This window comes from Arvicanthis niloticus, chromosome 8 (assembly GCF_011762505.2).
Source record: "Arvicanthis niloticus isolate mArvNil1 chromosome 8, mArvNil1.pat.X, whole genome shotgun sequence".
Taxonomy (NCBI): Eukaryota; Metazoa; Chordata; class Mammalia; order Rodentia; family Muridae; genus Arvicanthis; species Arvicanthis niloticus.
Window position 1 is genome coordinate 56,385,534 of NC_047665.1, and position 17,642 is coordinate 56,403,175.

Consider the following 17,642-nt stretch of genomic DNA (forward strand, 5'->3'; position numbering starts at 1 on the left):
CCAATTAAGAAATAGGATATAGATCTAATCCTTTTGTTGAGAGAATTCTCAAAAGTGGATACTCAGATGGGTAAGACAGACTTGAAGAAATGTTCACCATACTTAGTCATTGGGGAAATGCAAATCAAAACTACTTTGATATTTTATCTTACAGATAAAATATTAGAATGGTCAAAATCAAGAAAACAAACGATAGTTCATGCTGGCTAGGATGTGGAGTAAGGCAAACACTCCTCCGAAGATGGTGGGAGTACAACCTTTAAAGCCACTATAAAAATCAGTGTGTCAGTCACTCAGGAAAATGGGAATCAATCTACCTCAAGATCCAGTTATACCACTTTTGGGCATCTACCCCAAAGGATGCTCTATCCTACCACAGAGACACTTGTTCAGCCATGTTTACTGCTGCTCTATTCGTAATAAGCAGAAATTGGAAACAACCTAGATGCCACTCAACAGATGAAAGAATTAAGTGTGGTAATTTACACAAAGGAAATTTACTCAGCCAGAGAGAGAGAGAGAGAGAGAGAGAGAGAGAGAGAGAGAGAGAGAGAGAGAGAGAGAGCATAAAGTTGTAACTAGAAAAAAAATCATCCTGAGTGAGGTAGCTCCTACCTAGAAAACACAAGTATGGTGTGTGTTCCCTTATATATGAATATTAGTTGTTAAGTGATTGTTAAGTAAACTACAGTCATGTAATCATGTAGTCTTTAAAGTATACAGTAAGGGACTAGTGGGAAGGTTTGGAATTCCCTAGATAGGGGAAATAGAATAAATAGTTATAGATGAGGGGAAAGGAACTGGAATAAGAGGCTCAAACGGGGAAGAGGAGGCAAGAGGGGGACAAGGGAGGGAATATAAGGAGGGACAGCTAAAGGTAAGGTCAATCTGAAGGGTCCTATGGAAACGTAATATAAGGGAAGCTTCATAAAACACATATACATATGAAGGCAATCTTAATGAAATCATCAAATAACAGGGGAGAGAGAGCCACAACAGAACATTTCTTATCACCAAATAAAGCTTTCAGTGCCACAAATGAGTTACATCTAATGGAGTTCTTGGCTGAAGGGGTTCAATAGCAACCCTCGAACTATAGGTTACTTTCCATAAATTGATGGTACAGTCTTGTTGCTGTCGATAACACCTATATAACTCTTTGAATGGTTGATCTTGTGACTACCCCAGAGCCTTTATTCTTACTAATAATATTCACAGCATTTAGAAGCTATTCTGCACACTATCCAAGGAGAAAGGTTAACAACCCAGCTACAAACCTTTCAGTCTACAATGATGACCTGTGTACAAGATACATTGGTACAATAGCTATACAAAATCTGTGGGAGTAACCAATATCAGTTTGATTTCAGAGCATTCCACTAGATAAATCCCATACCCTATGCTACTTGCATGTCCAAGAACCTGAGATTAGATAGGCCATGGAGCTAGGGGAAAACCAAGTACTACTTACTGTTCTTCTAAAGAAACATAGCAATAAAATGACGACTCTTAGTAACATCCTGCTGTACTCTTAGATATAGTAAGTGTCTTGTTTAGCCATCACCAGAGAAGCTTCCTCCTGCAGCAGATGGGAACAAACACAGAGACCCACAGCCAGACATTAAGTAGCGAGTGAGTGACTTTGGAACACTCAGCTCTATATGGGATGTTTCCATACATTGAATTCTTCTTTTCGGGGCTCAGGGAATTCTGTAGAAGAGGGGACAGAGTTTAAGAGCCAGAGGGATTGGAGGATACCCAGGAAGCCTGGCTTTCTAAATACAGCACAATCAATGCACATACAAACTAACAGACTCTGGCAGAGTCTGTTAGTTTGTGCACAGAGACCACATGGGTCTGCATTACCTGGGGGTCCTAGAGTTGAAAGAAGTGGATGCACACCCTCACGCCCATCCCTGATCCTAAAGCTATCTCCAATTTATAACTACTTGCAAATCAAAAAATCAGTTTTCTCAGAGAGAGTCTCACTGGGGAAACAAACCTTACTTACTCTTAAGGGTAGGCTCCACGCCCAGCAGTAAATGGCTAACACAACATGAACTGAATGACATCCTTTGGAGGCTTTCTGTCTCCTAATGCTGTGCCAGATTTGTCCTTTGTGTATATATTATGACTTCTGGTTTTGTGGGGTTTTTAAATCAGATTTAATTCGTTTATTTTTCTTGTATAAAAGCCCTCCCTTATGTGGTAGCCACAGCTGGAGCCTGGGTCCTCTGAACAGAGACTCTGGTGTGGGTTTTCACAAGATGATCAGTGAATTCCTGATAAGGAGACTTGGTAAACACAGTTTCTTTCCAGAGGTCGGAGATCAGGTAGCTGTAGGTCTTGGAGGTGGCATCAAAGGTGGCCTTGGCAAAGTTGCCCAGGGTGGCAGTTCAGCCCCTGGCTGAGGTGGAGCAGTCGTCTATGCTGGCCATCATGAGTAGCTTCTTGGTTGGGCACAGGAGCAGAGACAATGCCAGTGCCTCTGGGGGCAGGGATGAGACACACCAGCACAGAGCCACAGCGTTTGTCACCTTGCAGGGAACACTGTGGGGCTTGCCAATCTTGTTCCCCCAGTAGCCTCTCTGCACAGAGAGTTTGGCCAAGATGATGGCCCCTCGGATGGCAGTGGCAACTTCCTTGGAACACTTAACACCAAGACCAATGTGACCATTATAGTCCCCAGTAGCCGACAAAGGCCTTGAACATGGTCCGCTGGCCAGCCCAAGTCTGCTTCTGCACTGGCAGGATCTTCAGAACCTCATCCTTTAGGGATGCACCCAGGAAACAGTCAATGATCTCAGACTCCTTAATGGGCAGGGAGAACAGGTAGATCTCCTCCAAGGACTTGATCTTCATGTCCTTAACCAGGCGGCCCAGCTTGGTGACAGGGATCCACTCCTTGTCTTCAGCTTTTCCCCCACAAGCCCCACGGCCTTGACCACGACCGCAGTCCCTAAGACCGCTGCTGAATCCTTCACAGAAGCCACCACGGCCTCCTAATCCTGGGCTGCCCGGTCCTCTTTGTCCTCCCACTGCACCGGTGTCATCTGCCATTTGGTGTTTTCCTGAAGAAGAAGCTGGTTTTGTGTTCTTACAGGATTCGTGTGTGTGCAAACATGTGTGTCTTTGCATCGATATGTTTTTCTTGTGCTTTTTATTCATCTCTTCTCCTCCTTTTGTTTGTTTTGACCTACTTGGATGTGTTTCTGTTTTATCTTATTGTATCTTTATTTATTCTATTATTATTCCTGAGATGCTTCTTTGTTTTAGGAAAGACACAAAGCGTGTGCATCCAGGTGAGGCAGAATTCAGAAGGGCGGGGGAATGGAAATCATAATCAAAATGTTTTGATAAAAAATTCTATTTATATTAAAAGAAAAGAAAAAGGGGAAACAAAATCATAGGTGGGGTGAATTTGTGTCTACCTTGGGAGACACATACTACCTGGCTATGTCTTGCTTTCCTACCCTGATTTTATTTCCATGCAAATTCCTTTTCTTTGTGAGAGAGCATTTTTGTGTTTGTTCATATGCATGTGCCTGTGCCTGTGTGTGTGCATGTGTATGCGTCTGTGTGTTAGTACATGCCTGGTTTTACATAATTTCTAACCAATTAAACTCATGTCTTCAACTTGCATGACAATTTACCCATTAAGCCATCCCTGCACCAATGGTGTTGTTAGAACATGCAGCTCAGGACAGATAACAGCAGACCAAACGGTACCAAGTGAGGTTTATTCAGGAGATAGGGCAAAGGTGGGGGCAAGAAGATGGGAGAAGAGGGAGAGAAGAGAGAGAGGTCAGAGCGCTTTGCCTATTTATATGGGCACTGATGTAGCCTCTCGAAGGTAAAGGTGGGAGGTAGCCAGATGGATTCTAGGAATGTATGTGGTTGCCTTGGCAACGATGTAGGGGTCACCTAGATGTGATGTCACTGGGTTTGGAGCCTGATACCAACATCCTCCCCCCTCCTTCTTTTATTTTAAAAACTATTACCGGGTGGGTAGTATTGAGGAAGGTCTTTCTATATTCATTACAACTATGGTATTTCTTTCCTGTAAGACTTTTCTGATATCTGTTGACCTGGGACTTCTTGCAAAGAGCATTCTACATGTAATATTTTCATACTTTTTTTTTCTTTTCACAGCGAGTTTTCCCATGTATAGTAAAAGATGATTTATGGAGGAAACTTTCCCCACACACTTTATATTCATACAGTTTGTCACTTGTGAAAGTAGCTTGGTAGTTCATGAGGTATGTCTTCCAGGAAAGGGGATCTCCAGTTATTTCATTCATCGAGTTTCTTCCATTTCAAAAATCCAGAAAATTTCTCCCTGAGGCATGATTCTTGATATTTAGTGACATTAGACATTTGATATAAATTTTTCTTCACTTTATGCCAGTGAGTTCTAGTGTGTCACAGGATCCCCATATTTGTTCTGCTTACTGGTCTGAATCCTTCTGTGGGTAATAGAATGTTCTGGTGATTTTTGTCTTCTTGTTGGAAGTGTTCCCTTTCTCCTGTGTTCACAATCCTGTTGAACAGCTTGAAGCCTTTGTAAGGCTGAAGGAAAAGCTCAGTACATTTTAGGTTATACTTACTTACCAAGCTCCCAAGGCATATGAATGAACTGTAATTTTCACAGGAAAAGCAAGGATTTAGCTGACCCATAAGGTCTCATGCAGTGAGAAAACAATAAAGGCACATCCTTTGAATTTCACAATTAGGAGCCAGTGGAGGGTGATTGCTCACATTTTTTCTGTGGCTTTCGAGATTTTTCTTATTTTAATGAAGAATGTTTTTGTTTCTATTTTTGTTAAATCAGGGGAAAGACTGTCGTATGTAAGCAAGCTTCTCAGACTCTTTTGTCTGTTTTTAGACATTTGAAGACAAATGGCTAGGAAGCATGGCAACCTACTTTTCATAGTGATGACCATTATCAGTCATCCTTATTTTAAATTTTGGACCTGTGTTTAAGAGTGATCAGGGGGCTGTTTAGGAGTGATCAGGGGGCCGTGGAGGTTTGAATTAAAGATCTATCCCATGAGCTCATATACTTGAACACCTGGTTTCCAGTTGTTGGTGCTATTTAGGGCTGCTGTGAAAACGTTAATGGGTGGAGCCTTGCTGCAGGAAGTGTGTCACTGAGTAAGGCTTTAAGAGTTTAAACTTCACACCAATTCCTGCCAGCCTCCTCCCTCCCCATCCCCTGCTGCCTTTTTGGTCTCAGTGTAGAAAAAACTGGCATCTGTCTGTTTCCTGTCGCCATGCCTCTCCTACTGTCATTGATTTGATTCCTCTGGAATTATAACCGAAAGTAATCCCTTTCTTCCTGAAGTTGTTTTTGGTCATGGTACTTTATCACAACAACAGAGAGGTAAGTAATACAGTAAAAAAAAAAAAAAAAAAAAAAAAAAAAAGAAAGAAAGAAAGAAACAACTCCGAGACCTGACATCAGTCTGCCTTGGCTATGGATTTTCCTAGCTCTGAAACCTTTCATAAGTAAGAGTAATATGAACACTCATTCCACAATATTGTTCTGAGAATAAAAACTTTGACACATTCATTAGAATAATTTGTGAAAAATAAAAATCTGTTTAGTTTACTTCTTTGTAGCATCTCACCTTCTTATTTCTTCTTATAAAACTGGTTGGACAAGGTTGGTAAAACAATGTTAAACAGTTAGTTATAGCAAGCTAATACCTTGGTTTTTAAAATTAGAATTGAAGCCTGGGTCTTGAGTCCTGGCTATTATGGGGAATCTGAGGTAGAAAGATCACTAGTTCAAGTCCTACCTGGGGCAAATTAGTAGAATCTGTATCACAAAATCTGAAAAGGTTACAGCTCACCTGGAGGGCATTGGCCAAGAATGCAGAAGATCCGTCAGTCCCCACAACTACAAAAATTAAAATAAATTATGATGAGAATATGTATTTCTAATATTTTCACTGTTTTTTTTTTCACTTTTATTTTATGTGTTTGGATATACATGCCTGTGTACAATGTGGGTATCTGATGCTCATGAATGCCAGAAGAGGGTGTTGGATTCCCCCGAGGCAAGAGTTACAGGCCGTTGTGAACCACCATGTGGGTGCTAAGCCATGAGCTCGGATCCTCTGAAAGAGAAGCCAGTGTGCTTAACGACAGATCCATCTCTTTAGTATTTCACTTTTAAGGATCATGGGAAGGTTTTCTTTTATTCCTATTTTACTGAACGTGGTAGTTAATTTTGATTGTCACCTTGAAGGGTCTAAGAACAATCATGGGAACATAACTCTGAATATGTCTCCAGAGAGATTCGCCCGAGGAGAGATGTATCCTAAATGAGAACAGTACCATCTCCAGGGTTGGAGTCCTGGACTGAATAAGAAGCAGAAAGGGACTGAGACCCAGCATTCTCCTTTCTCTGCTTCCTGGCTGCACAGAACACAAGACCACCTGCCTCAGGCTCTCAAGGCCATGCCTTCTCCACAATTATGTACTATGCACTCAAACTGTGAGTTTGAGCCAAAAATAAACTTCCTTACATTTCTTCTATCGGGATTTGTCTCGCCAGTGAGGACAGTGACTAGAGCACTGGACATGTTTGTCATGAATAGGTCTGAGTTTTATCAAGTGCTTTTCTAGTATCAAGAGAGGATTACAACACACTTCTTTTTTTAATTTAAAGCAACATATTGTCCTGTGTTTACCTTCCTAGGGTAATATCCTTTTAATATCCCAGTAGACTTAATCAGATGATAGGTTGTTTAGGATCTTTTATGTATAAATGAGAAATTAATCATGCCCAAGATAGACCATCAGTAGTACTAGAGGACTGTAATTCATCATCATAGAAGGAGCTTATTGGCTGTGAGACACACTCACAGCTTGGAAAGACTTTTCGTTCTTAGAATGTGTGAGCTCCACACACCCAATCCAAGAACCTCTGCTGCCTGTAGCAGCTTAGCAGCTATTTAAACAGTGGTGTGCACAGCAAGGAGGCTTTGTCACCTTTGAGGGGCTGTGTGGTGCCCCTCAGAGTGAACTGGGAGGTTCCATAGTCCTGAGAGTACCCTGGGTGGCTTGGGCTTTCTGGTCTTGGGGTAATCAAGTCCCCACATCCTCTTATGCTCCTGTTTCCAGAAGAGAGAAATCAGCTAGACTTCACTATTAGTGTAATTCTAAGAAAAATATAAAACCAAGTCCAAAGGTAAGATTGTTCCTGCTAGTGGTGCATATGTGTGTCTCCTTTTCCTCCAGTATGAGATAAAGTCTTAATGTTGATAATGATTCTTGTTGATCATCTGAAACTTAGGCTCAAATGTCATGTGTGTGTGTTATGTTGTGTGTATGTTTGCCCATACTGAAAGACAAACTATGTATTTTTTTCTTAAGATACTTTCCACCTTGTGTTTTGAGACCAGGTCTCTCAGGGAGCCTAAGATTCATTGATTAGGCTAAGATGGCTGGCCAGTAGGTTCAAGTACTCTTTCTCTCCCCAGTGTTTAAGTTAAACTTCACTTTTTACATGGATACTGGAGATCAGAAATCATGTTCTCAGTCTTGTGTAGCAATCACTTTACTGTCTGCGACAACTTACCAAGACCATGATCCTATTTTTAGAGGGCGATTTGTATTAACTTGTAATCTTCACATACCTAAAATGTGACATTGTTAACTTCTGATTAGTACCAGTGTGAGTGAATAGCTATGCATAACATTCTGTGTGTATATATACATTCTTTATATATATTTATATATTTTATACATATATGTGTGTGTGTGTGTGTGTGTGTGTGTGTGTGTGTGCATGTGTGTATTAAGCTGGAAGTTTGAAGAAACAAATTGACAAAGTAAGTGTGAACTGAGAGTCAGAAATTTTGCTATGACCTGAGGATGTAAAGACGTTCAAGCCAAAGGAAAGGAAATTCTAGAGACTGGATCTTATTGTCATTGTTCATCTCTGTGGACTTTTACTAGCTTGACAGGATAAGAGGGCTATAAATATTTACAGGTAAATGAAGGGAGACTTGCCAACGGTTAACTGTGGGTTTTTTGTTTGTTTGGTTTTTTTTTTTTTTTTTTTTTTTTTTTTTTTTTTTTTTTTGTAGTAGGGCTGAATCATGCAGACTAGCTATCCCTACAGAAGGAAGAGAAAAAGCCCCCTTAGGTTGCATGGAGGTGGGGAGGGTACAGGCAGAGGGAACTAGTTTGGGACTTGGAATCTCAACAGATTTAACTCTTCTAAGGAATGAGTCGGGTTGCAAAGCATGATGCCCAGGAAGCAAGGAAGGAAGGAGAGGAATATAACAGAAAGATTGTGTGTTCAACTAGCCTATGCTGGCAAAAGGGAAAAAGAGGAAAGAGGACAGAGAAACTGTCTCTAGAAACCCAGGGAAAGTCAATTTCCTTCTTTTCCCTATGCAAAGATTACATAAAAAAGAAGGTTGGGACTCTGCCATGAGAAACTGTCAGGCTTATGGAGTGAGAGAGAATGAAGAGCTACAGGGAAGGAGCTAGAACACAGGTCTTATTTTTGTAACTAGCAGCCTGTTCTTGCCTTTTGCACCCCACTCCTCTGGAAAAAAAAAAGCGCGAGATTCATTGCTTATAATGAGAGGATTTTGAGAGATCTTAGTGGAATTCTAGTTTACCCGCTTTCTTTGTAAATTAACTAAATGCACTATCACTGTGTTTTCAATAAGAATATAAAGAACAGAAACGTCATTGAATTGGTTATAAAGCTATAGAAATATTTAGCCGAGTGAGCCTAAAAAGCTTGTCTTGGATTCCATTGATTTCCCAACAGACCCTTTCAACATCTATTTAAATCACTAATTGTTGTTGAAAGGAAGAGGAAAGAGGAAGGAGAGGGAGAAGAAGGAAAATGAATTTCCTCTAGACCATGCTTGTCATGCATGAGCAAGCCAAGTATTTCCATATTGTAAAGAGCGCTGTCTCTAAGAATTAGTCATGCTGAGTATTATTTTAAATCACCCGAAAATAGTGAAACTTTGTGTTTTTCAATAAGTGAAAACAATGAATAAAAACCCAGGTGACCTAAGAAGAGGTGACCATTCAAGCCTTGGGATGACTTTGCTCCCTAGGTCAGTTAAGCAATATAAAATATATCAAATAATTAGTCTGCCATTCATCCTCACACATGCAATTTTTTATTGCCATATATCTGTAATGTAGGGGAACAAGGAATGGTTTTTTTTTTTTTTTTTTGACAGTTGTGTATGAGAAAAGAGTCAAATGTAGACTCCAGAGACAGTCTCATGAAGTAATTAAAAAGAAAGCAGACAGACAAGCCAAAGCACAGTCATGGCGAGTTGGTGGCCTGTTATGTTCTCCAAAGGATTTATCAATCAACAGTGATCGTATAGGAAAAACTCATGGTCTTAAAAATGGAGCAAAGATTTTCAAAGCAGATACCTTTTGTCCTGATTGCTTTATTCATGTGCATAGGCCCTCTGAGAATTGGAGCTGTCTCCCATTCCTGCTAAAAGGAAGCAGAGGACCAAAATGCTTATAAATGAATCCAAATACCTCTGCTCTTATTCCCTTTGTTTTAATGCATCATGTCTACAACCAGTATACCTCAGCAGCACCAGACTGTCTTCCCTCAAGTTCACAGGCACATTCCACAGGCACCTCTTCTTTGGCAAACATAGCCTGTAGTTTTCTAGGTGAGTAACAGGAGGAAATCCCATGGCAATAAACGATTTCAGGACTCTGGTCCCTATTTAATCTAATCACAGTAGATAAGGTTGATTACATGGACAGAACGCTACCGAATAAGCAAGGTTATTCAGGAGTAACTAACCATCAGACAGTATTATGTAATGTCGAAGTAACTGCTTGGCTTCATGTTATGGTTTCCATGGAAACCACAGTGAAGAGTGAAAGAGTTAAAAATACTGCTCTCTTTTTTTTCTTTCTTCCCTTGTGCATAAATAGACTGTTTATATACGCACGATGTTTGCGGTAGCTTAAAAACACTACTGCACTCATTAAAGAGTTACCTCGTTCTTAATGGTTAAAAATATTGGGATGGGACTATCTTCATAAAGAAACACAGGCTGGCATTGCTTTTCTGAATTATTTGGGGAACGAGATGACGCTTGGATCGATGGAGGCCACATGCATTTACATGCTTCATTGCTTATTCAAAGCTTAGGTGCTCTTCCATGCGAGGTTCACATGCCCTGGATGTAGGCTTTCTCCCTTTCCCAAAACAAAGACAGTGGCTGGCGATGCTAAAAGAAAAAGAAAAAAAAGTCAGAGAGTTACAGGCAAATGCTGAACACCGCCAGAGGTGCCTCCTGTGAAAAGCTGAGATTAATTACCAGAGGAGGAGGACAGGAGCCTGGAGTTTTGTCTTCTGCGGGGCTCCACAGGGCTTCACAGGGCTTGCTAGTCTCCTTAATGCTCTAACTGCTGTAATTGCAGGAAGTAGTGGAGGGTGCGGCGACCACCACCGGAGTGCATCTCTGCTTTGTTGTTTTAGATGTTCACTTCACTTTAATCTCCCTGGATAGATAAAGAATAAAGTCAAACATATACACTCTTCTGAATCACAAGTTACACCTTAAGAAGCCCTAAAGGAATCCGATTTTTTTTTTTAATCTCTATTTGATGGGTAATACCCCTCTTCCCAGAAGGCCTGAAGAAATCCAAGCTGCATGCCAGAAATGTATTGTTTTCTCCCCTACATTTTTTTTTGTAACTCTTGGTAACTTGTGTGTGTTTTTATTTCCCCTGAGGGCTGGCTTTTTAATTAAAAATTCCATGGAGGTTCATGTATTTTGAATTTCTACTTCTTCATTCATTGGCAGTGAATCTTTTATACCTATCTTCAAGACCAATAATGCAGAAAGCATTATCATGCTAGGCTTCAGACAAGCGTATTATATTCCTTAAAGAACAGTTAAATAAAATTTAAGCATCTCTAGAGCCAACCATCTTTTAATTGGCCCACACATACTGTTAATCTCCAAGGCAGAGAGCCTCCTCCTTTTTACTCCAGTTTCCAGGAAGTCTTCCCCAGTGAATAAATAGGGAGACACACATTTGAGGCTGTTGTGCAATTTCAGGGGAAGGGAAGTTGCCACTGTCTCCAACCTAGAGCTTAAACTCACCACAGAGCAAGGGCTTAGAGTCGCCCTCTGAAATCAGACAGATTTACTAATGCAGAAAGAAAAGCCAATGCAAACAGAAGCTTTGACCCACTGGAGTGGAAGTGCTGACCCATTAGATCTGGAGAAGATCCCCTGGTCTGGGTACTGGTTCTACAGTACAAACTATGTCAGAGTTGTCCCTGATTGCTCATCTTCCTTATACAAATGAAGGGATGTTTAAAAAATGTTCTCTGCGCACCAAACCCTTTCATTCATCCTTTGCTTATTACTTCAAGGCAAGTGGTACCAGCCATATCTTATCAAGCAGAAAGGGGGCAAAGGCATTAATATTTTTCAGAAAAGTTCTTGGTAGAAGTTGGCTTTATGTGCTTGCCAACACATCTTTAAATATCAGCTTAGTGGTGCAGGAAGATTTTAAGACTCCCAACTCTCAGGAGAGCATCTAGAGTAAGTTCTGGAATAATCTTGAAAAAGGCTTGCCAATGAGTTGTCCTGATAACAAATGTCTTCAGCCTGGTTCTTTGGACCTTGACACAGCCAGTTTGACCAGAAAGAGTCAGACTTTAATGATACCTTAGTTGTGAACACAGTTTCACAATCACTCTATATACCACATTTATTCTTAAGATGGTCAAAATGATAGGTGTTAAGGCAAAATATTCATTTACTAGTGTGAAAAGTCATGTAGCTATCTCATGCCTGAAGAATTAGCCTTTGAAGGAATGTATTAGTCTGGGGTTATTCTATTTTGAAATGTGGATATCTGAATTCTTTAGTTTCTTGTCTCATGTGTTCTCTGGTACTCAATTAGGGTGAAATAATTTTGTCTGTCTAGTTACTTATTTTTAGCATGTCATAGCAAAAAAAAAAGATGTGTAGTTTGTCTTGTTTAGGGGATTTTTGAAGTTCTTCAGTTTCTGCCTTTTCTCTTGACTTAGACAAAATTAAAAAAAAAAATAATAGCTTTTCATTGACAAATACCAGAAAGCAACAACTTAAAGAGAGGAAAGGCATTCAAGTCACAGGTTCAGTCTGTGGGCACTGGCCCCATTGATTTTAAGTCATGGAGAATGGGTATGGTAGAAGAAGCTACTGAGCCCATACAGTCAGGAAGAAAAGAGGAATAATGTAAAAGAAAACAGGCCCATTGTACATGTTTCAAAGGCGTGACCCAGCAAGCTGTTTTGTTTTTTTTTTTCCTAGCTAGGCTCCACCATCCACAGTCTTTCAAGCTTCTAATAGTCTACTCAAATGTTGAATTCATCAATGAATTTAAAACATTAATTACATCAGAGATTTCACAATAAGATCCACCCTGGAAATGCCCAAAGTTGTGCTTTACTAACCACTTAGATATTGTTCAAGCTGAAAGTCGAGATCAACTTTGATGTGTCTCTGGCACTCAAGTAGTATTAAGTATATATCCATATTGACAAGACAACTGGCCGTATCGTGAACATTGATTCTGTTTTTACTGCAGCTATCTAGGTCACAGGCCTTTAGTCTAATCCAACTATGAGATTGGTTTGGTAAGGAAAAGCTTTGTTGGGATACAGCTATGTTTAACCACTTCCACATTATTTATGGCTACTGTGTGGCACAACAACAGATGTAACTTGTGACCAAATGTCTAACATTTATGATCTATTCCCTTTAATAGGCATTTTTATTGTTCTTGATCTAGGAGAGCTGATTTCCAAGTTGACATGGAAGCTTTGACTAATCTTGACTTCATGAATACAAAGTAAATATGCATAAACTGTTCTGGTTCATGGCAGAGCAGCCCGAACAAAGGTAAAGAGCTCCATCTTTTACAATGTTTTGAAGAAAATAAGTACAGAACCATGCTTAACTAAGTACAGCAAAGAATCTTGTGGCCCTTCTGTCAATCTTGGGAAATCTACTCTGCAGTACCCAGTATTCTAGGATTACCAGGAGAACATCAATGCCCTCATGCGTTTAAGTTTATGGAGCAATGAGAGACACAGTATCCTAACAGGCATTCCCAAAAGCAAGGAAAACTTAGCAAGCAGTATCTGAGCACTCTGAATATATCCTACTACTCTAGAAGGGTAGAATTAGGTAAGATTTGGATAAAAAAGTTCCTTGAAATGTTCACAGCCAAGCAGAGTTTTATAAAGGGGTCAATATCTGGTCTGGACTGAATATAGACGCATGGTCTTGTTTCCATAGGAACAGCCAACATAGGTATAAGAACCTATTACCTCGAACTCTGCAGCTCAGCTATACATCGAAGCTTATTTGTGTCAAAAAGTGGTCAGGGCTTCCAGGCAAAGGTGTAGGCTTTATTCCTTCAACAGTGATGTCAAATGCAAAAGGTTCAGGGAGCCCTATATTCTAGCAAGTCTCCGTGTCTGACCTGAAGGGAAATGTAGGAAGTGAAGCCTGAAGCATGTGCTTTGAGCTCTGACTTTTGTCTCTGAGTACTTGTGGGCTTCCCTTGGTCTCCCAGATTCAAGAAGTTTAGGATGACTCAAAGGAAAGAAGTGTTTCATTTTATAGATTCAGACAACTTCCTCTTCCAACTTCAGATCCTTTAATGCCTCTACGTTGTTCACTAGGCAGGAGACGAAATTTACCACGGCGGCTGACTGTTGGTAGTAAAGTCTCTGAGAGGCTTACTAGACACATTAGATCCACACTATGTCCACTGTGAAATACTGTCTCCTTGGGAGCTTTTACAATGGGCTTTATCTGAGTCCATTTTTCTGGTCTGATAACTGGCTAGGGCACATTTTCCCTTCCTTGGTTCAAGTTACTTTTAACTTTTTCTACAAGAAAGTGATGGTGGTAAGACTGGACAGTGACAACAGTAGAGCATGATTAATGGAGAGCTGAATTCAAAACAGAAAGTAAACTAGAGAGGCTTTCTTGAAGCTTAGTTCAATGTCTGGTAAATTCTCTTAACTTGATAAAATGCATCAGATAAATCGATTGGAGGGGTTTGAATAGCTGAAGAATTTCAAGCACAGAAGAACAGGGTGACTGTAATGTCTCTAGTGTTATTGGATTCTCACATAGAAATTTCACGATCCTCACTTTAACACTTAGCTAGGAACGTGTGATGCAATTCTAATGACAAATCATCAGAAAGGGTTATGAAATGTTTTTCATTCCAGGCTTTATGGAATACTCTCAGCAGGGCTTTCATAGAAATCCTGATCGCTCAGAAACCAGGTACTCCATCTGATAGACCTAGGAGGATTTGCGATTTTAAATAAAGCACCAAGCACAAGGTGGGTGTCAAATGTGAGCACTGGGCAATGAAAGTCACCTCAGAGGTTGTATGTAACTTATTAGAACCCATGGGCGGCCTGCTTCTTGAAAATTCATGATGTTTATTTCTAGATTTGACTTTAAAATTTTAAAACATGATTAATTATCCACGACAATGGTTTTCATGGTGACATTTTCATATCTGTATATAATGTACTTCGATCATAAACACCCCCTTGTTTTCTCCCTTCCGTTCCCCTCTGAGTATCACTTTCACTGATCCCCTTTGTCTTCCCAAATACTGCCCTGCCTACTTTCTAGTACTCTTTGTTGGTTTGCTGACACAAGGAGCACCTCAGATATGGCTTTACTATATCTGGAATCAACCGTGTAGTAGGTCCACCAGGGTCTGCACAGGTTCATGTGAGGTTGGGGCTCAGTGGTGGAGGGAAAAGTAGATGTGAGATGTTCCACCAATAACCAGGAAGCCAGCTGCAATCGATACCTGATGGCAAAGGAAAGATTAGTTGTCTCAAAGGGAGTCTCACTGGAGATGCTAACCACACTTTAGGGCAGTCTTCATGCTCAGGAGTAGTTGGCCAACAGCAAACACACCCAATTATGTCTTTGTCATTAATCAATGGTGTCATTTTGCATTATTTTATTGTATTGGTCTTTTGCTTGTATAGTTTCGCTTCTGTTTTGTGGGAGGTGTGTGTGTCTATGTGTCTGTGTGTCTGAGTTAATTGTTTTTTTCTGTGTTTTGTCTTTTGTTTTTTGAAAAGAGAGAGGAATGTCATGGAGTTGGGTGGATATGGTGTGGGAGGATCTAAGAGGAATTGGGGAAGGGGAAAATCATGATCGGAATATAAAGTATGAAAATACTTATCAATTAAAACAAAAAGATGTAGAACAACTGGAAGCAAAGTATTTCTGCAGCCCCTTCCCTTCCTATGACCTCTCAGAAAGGCTGTGCAGGAAGTGGGAATGGGAGTTTCTGCTCTGAGCTCCCATGCTCCCTTTTGTCTCCCTGAGTGATGATCATGGGCTTCTCTCAGTAGGCAGAACTCAGAATTTAGGAGGAAGTGAGAGAAAGCTTTCACATATTGTCGTCCATTTGCATCATTCTGATCCTTTATGGTCCTTGTTCATTCTTCAGGGAAGTAATTTAGCACCAGGGCTGTGTGTTCTGAGAAACTCTCCACTTCTCCATTGCATCAGCCATTCCATGTTCACCTTTATGCAGTGCCCATCTTTCCAGGCTTTTCCCTCAGTCTTCCACATTCCCTTCTAGTATTCACTTTGGCTTTCCAGGCTGTCTCTGTCCCCGTAGCCTCACCCTGCAGGAAACTAACTCCTGGGCCAGCATAAACCTTCACTTAGAGCAGCTCCTGAGCCTGGCACAAGAGCCACACCCTGCATCTTCCATGTATCTTCTAAAGCTTAGGGAGCAGATAGGAAAGCAGTCCTACTCAGCAAAATACTCACACTTTAAGGGTGGAGGAGAGAATCTGAGGTGCATTTAGAACAGGTAAATTGACTGTCGGGAGGCCAGCAGCTAGTCCTGGGAAAGTGAGAGGAAATGAGACTCTGCTTCCCAAGCACCCCAGTCATCTCCTTTAATAGGAAGATTGGTGTCCACACTCAGAATGGGAGGGAGGGGGAGCTGCTGTGAGAAGGGATTAGCTCTGATTAGAAGCAGCTGGGAGAAGATCACAAACCCCTGAAGCTCTAGAATCAGGGATAAGGCAAGTCTATGAAATACGGGGCCATAAGCTCCACCGCGCTGTTAGCAAGCATAGTTGTTTATAGTGCAAGACAAATATTAGGAGAGATGAAGAATGCTCACCCATGAAAATTAACAAGAACCAAACCAGAGGATAATGCAATCCAGGACCAAAGTGGCATAGGTTTGTTAGGGACCGACTGCACCAGGAAAATGTAGCAGCTTGCTCTCTCTCTCTCTCTCTCTCTCTCTCTCTCTCTCTCTCTCTCTCTCACACACACACACACACACACACACTCACACACACACACACTCAGAAACGCACACATACTTTTACATATACTCATACATAGTCATATATCCACACTACACACATTTTCTTACACACATACTCACACAAATACACGCTATCTTACACATACACACACTCACTTTCTTACACACACAACACACATTTTCTTACACACACTCACACATATACATGCTATCTTACATATACACACACCCACACTCACTCTCTTACACACACTATACACGTTTTCTTACACACACATACACACAATCTTACACATACACACTCACACTCTCTTATACACACACCCACACTCACTCTCTTACACACACTATACACGTTTTCTTACACACACATACACACAATCTTACACATACACACTCACACTCTCTTATACACACACACACACACACACACACACGAGTATACAATTCATTGCATGGATGTGTAAGAGGAACACAGCAGATGTTATCTATTTGGACTTTAGCAAAGATGTGATTTAAAAAAAAAGTCCCATGAAATTTTACTTGCAAAACTCATTCAAATTGGCTAGAACAGGAAAACTCTGATGCAGATTGAAAACTGGCTCCAAACCCATAAACCAGAGGTAATGGAACCGATGACTTAATGGCCACAGATCTAGCTGCAAGGAGGTGTTTAGCAGAATGTCCCAGGAGTGACCATGAGGACTGAGTTTATTAAAAATCTTTATCAAGGAGTTGGAAAAGCTCATGCACAGGAAACACCTGAATTCTGCCAGGAATACTAAGTTGGCCAGCATCAGAGAAAGGACAGTTCTCAAGGCCTTGAGGACATGAACAAACAAAGAAGTCAGAAGCATGGGAAGGGAAGAGGAAGGATGGAACAAAATAGACCCACGTGGGGAAATAACAATCTTCTTGTCTGCAGAGTCGGTTATAGAATTGTCAAAGGAGACAGAGAAGTGTGTGGTGGAGACAAAGCCACAGGAGACAGGGCAGCACATTAGGTAGAGTTTAGAGACACTGTCCAGTGACCAGTAATGAGGGTCCAAATTTGTGAGGCCCAGAATTTTAGAATCTGTGGGGCTTCTCTTTAAGAAAAACACTGAAGAGGTAGCTCAGTTGGCAAAGTGCTTACCAGAAAAGTGCTTACTCAGAAAGATTTGAGTTTGTGCTTTAGAACCATGTTTAAAAAGCCAGCTCTGGTGGTGGGGGTGGGGGTGGGTAGAGATGAATGGATCAGGCAGCCAGTCTAATGTAATTGTTGAGTGGCC

The 17,642-nt window shown here is 40.8% G+C and overlaps 1 non-coding gene and 1 pseudogene across 1 annotated transcript; one reads left to right on the forward strand and one right to left on the reverse strand.

Moving 5' to 3' along the window:
- Positions 1-2,201: 2,201 nt before the first annotated feature.
- LOC117713942 (small ribosomal subunit protein uS5 pseudogene) lies at positions 2,202-3,060 on the reverse strand (annotated as a pseudogene).
- Positions 3,061-6,912: 3,852 nt separating this feature from the next.
- LOC117714418 (small nucleolar RNA SNORA68) lies at positions 6,913-7,051 on the forward strand. Its single transcript, XR_004607505.1, has one exon. It is a non-coding gene; the product is annotated as a small nucleolar RNA SNORA68 (small nucleolar RNA).
- Positions 7,052-17,642: the final 10,591 nt, after the last annotated feature.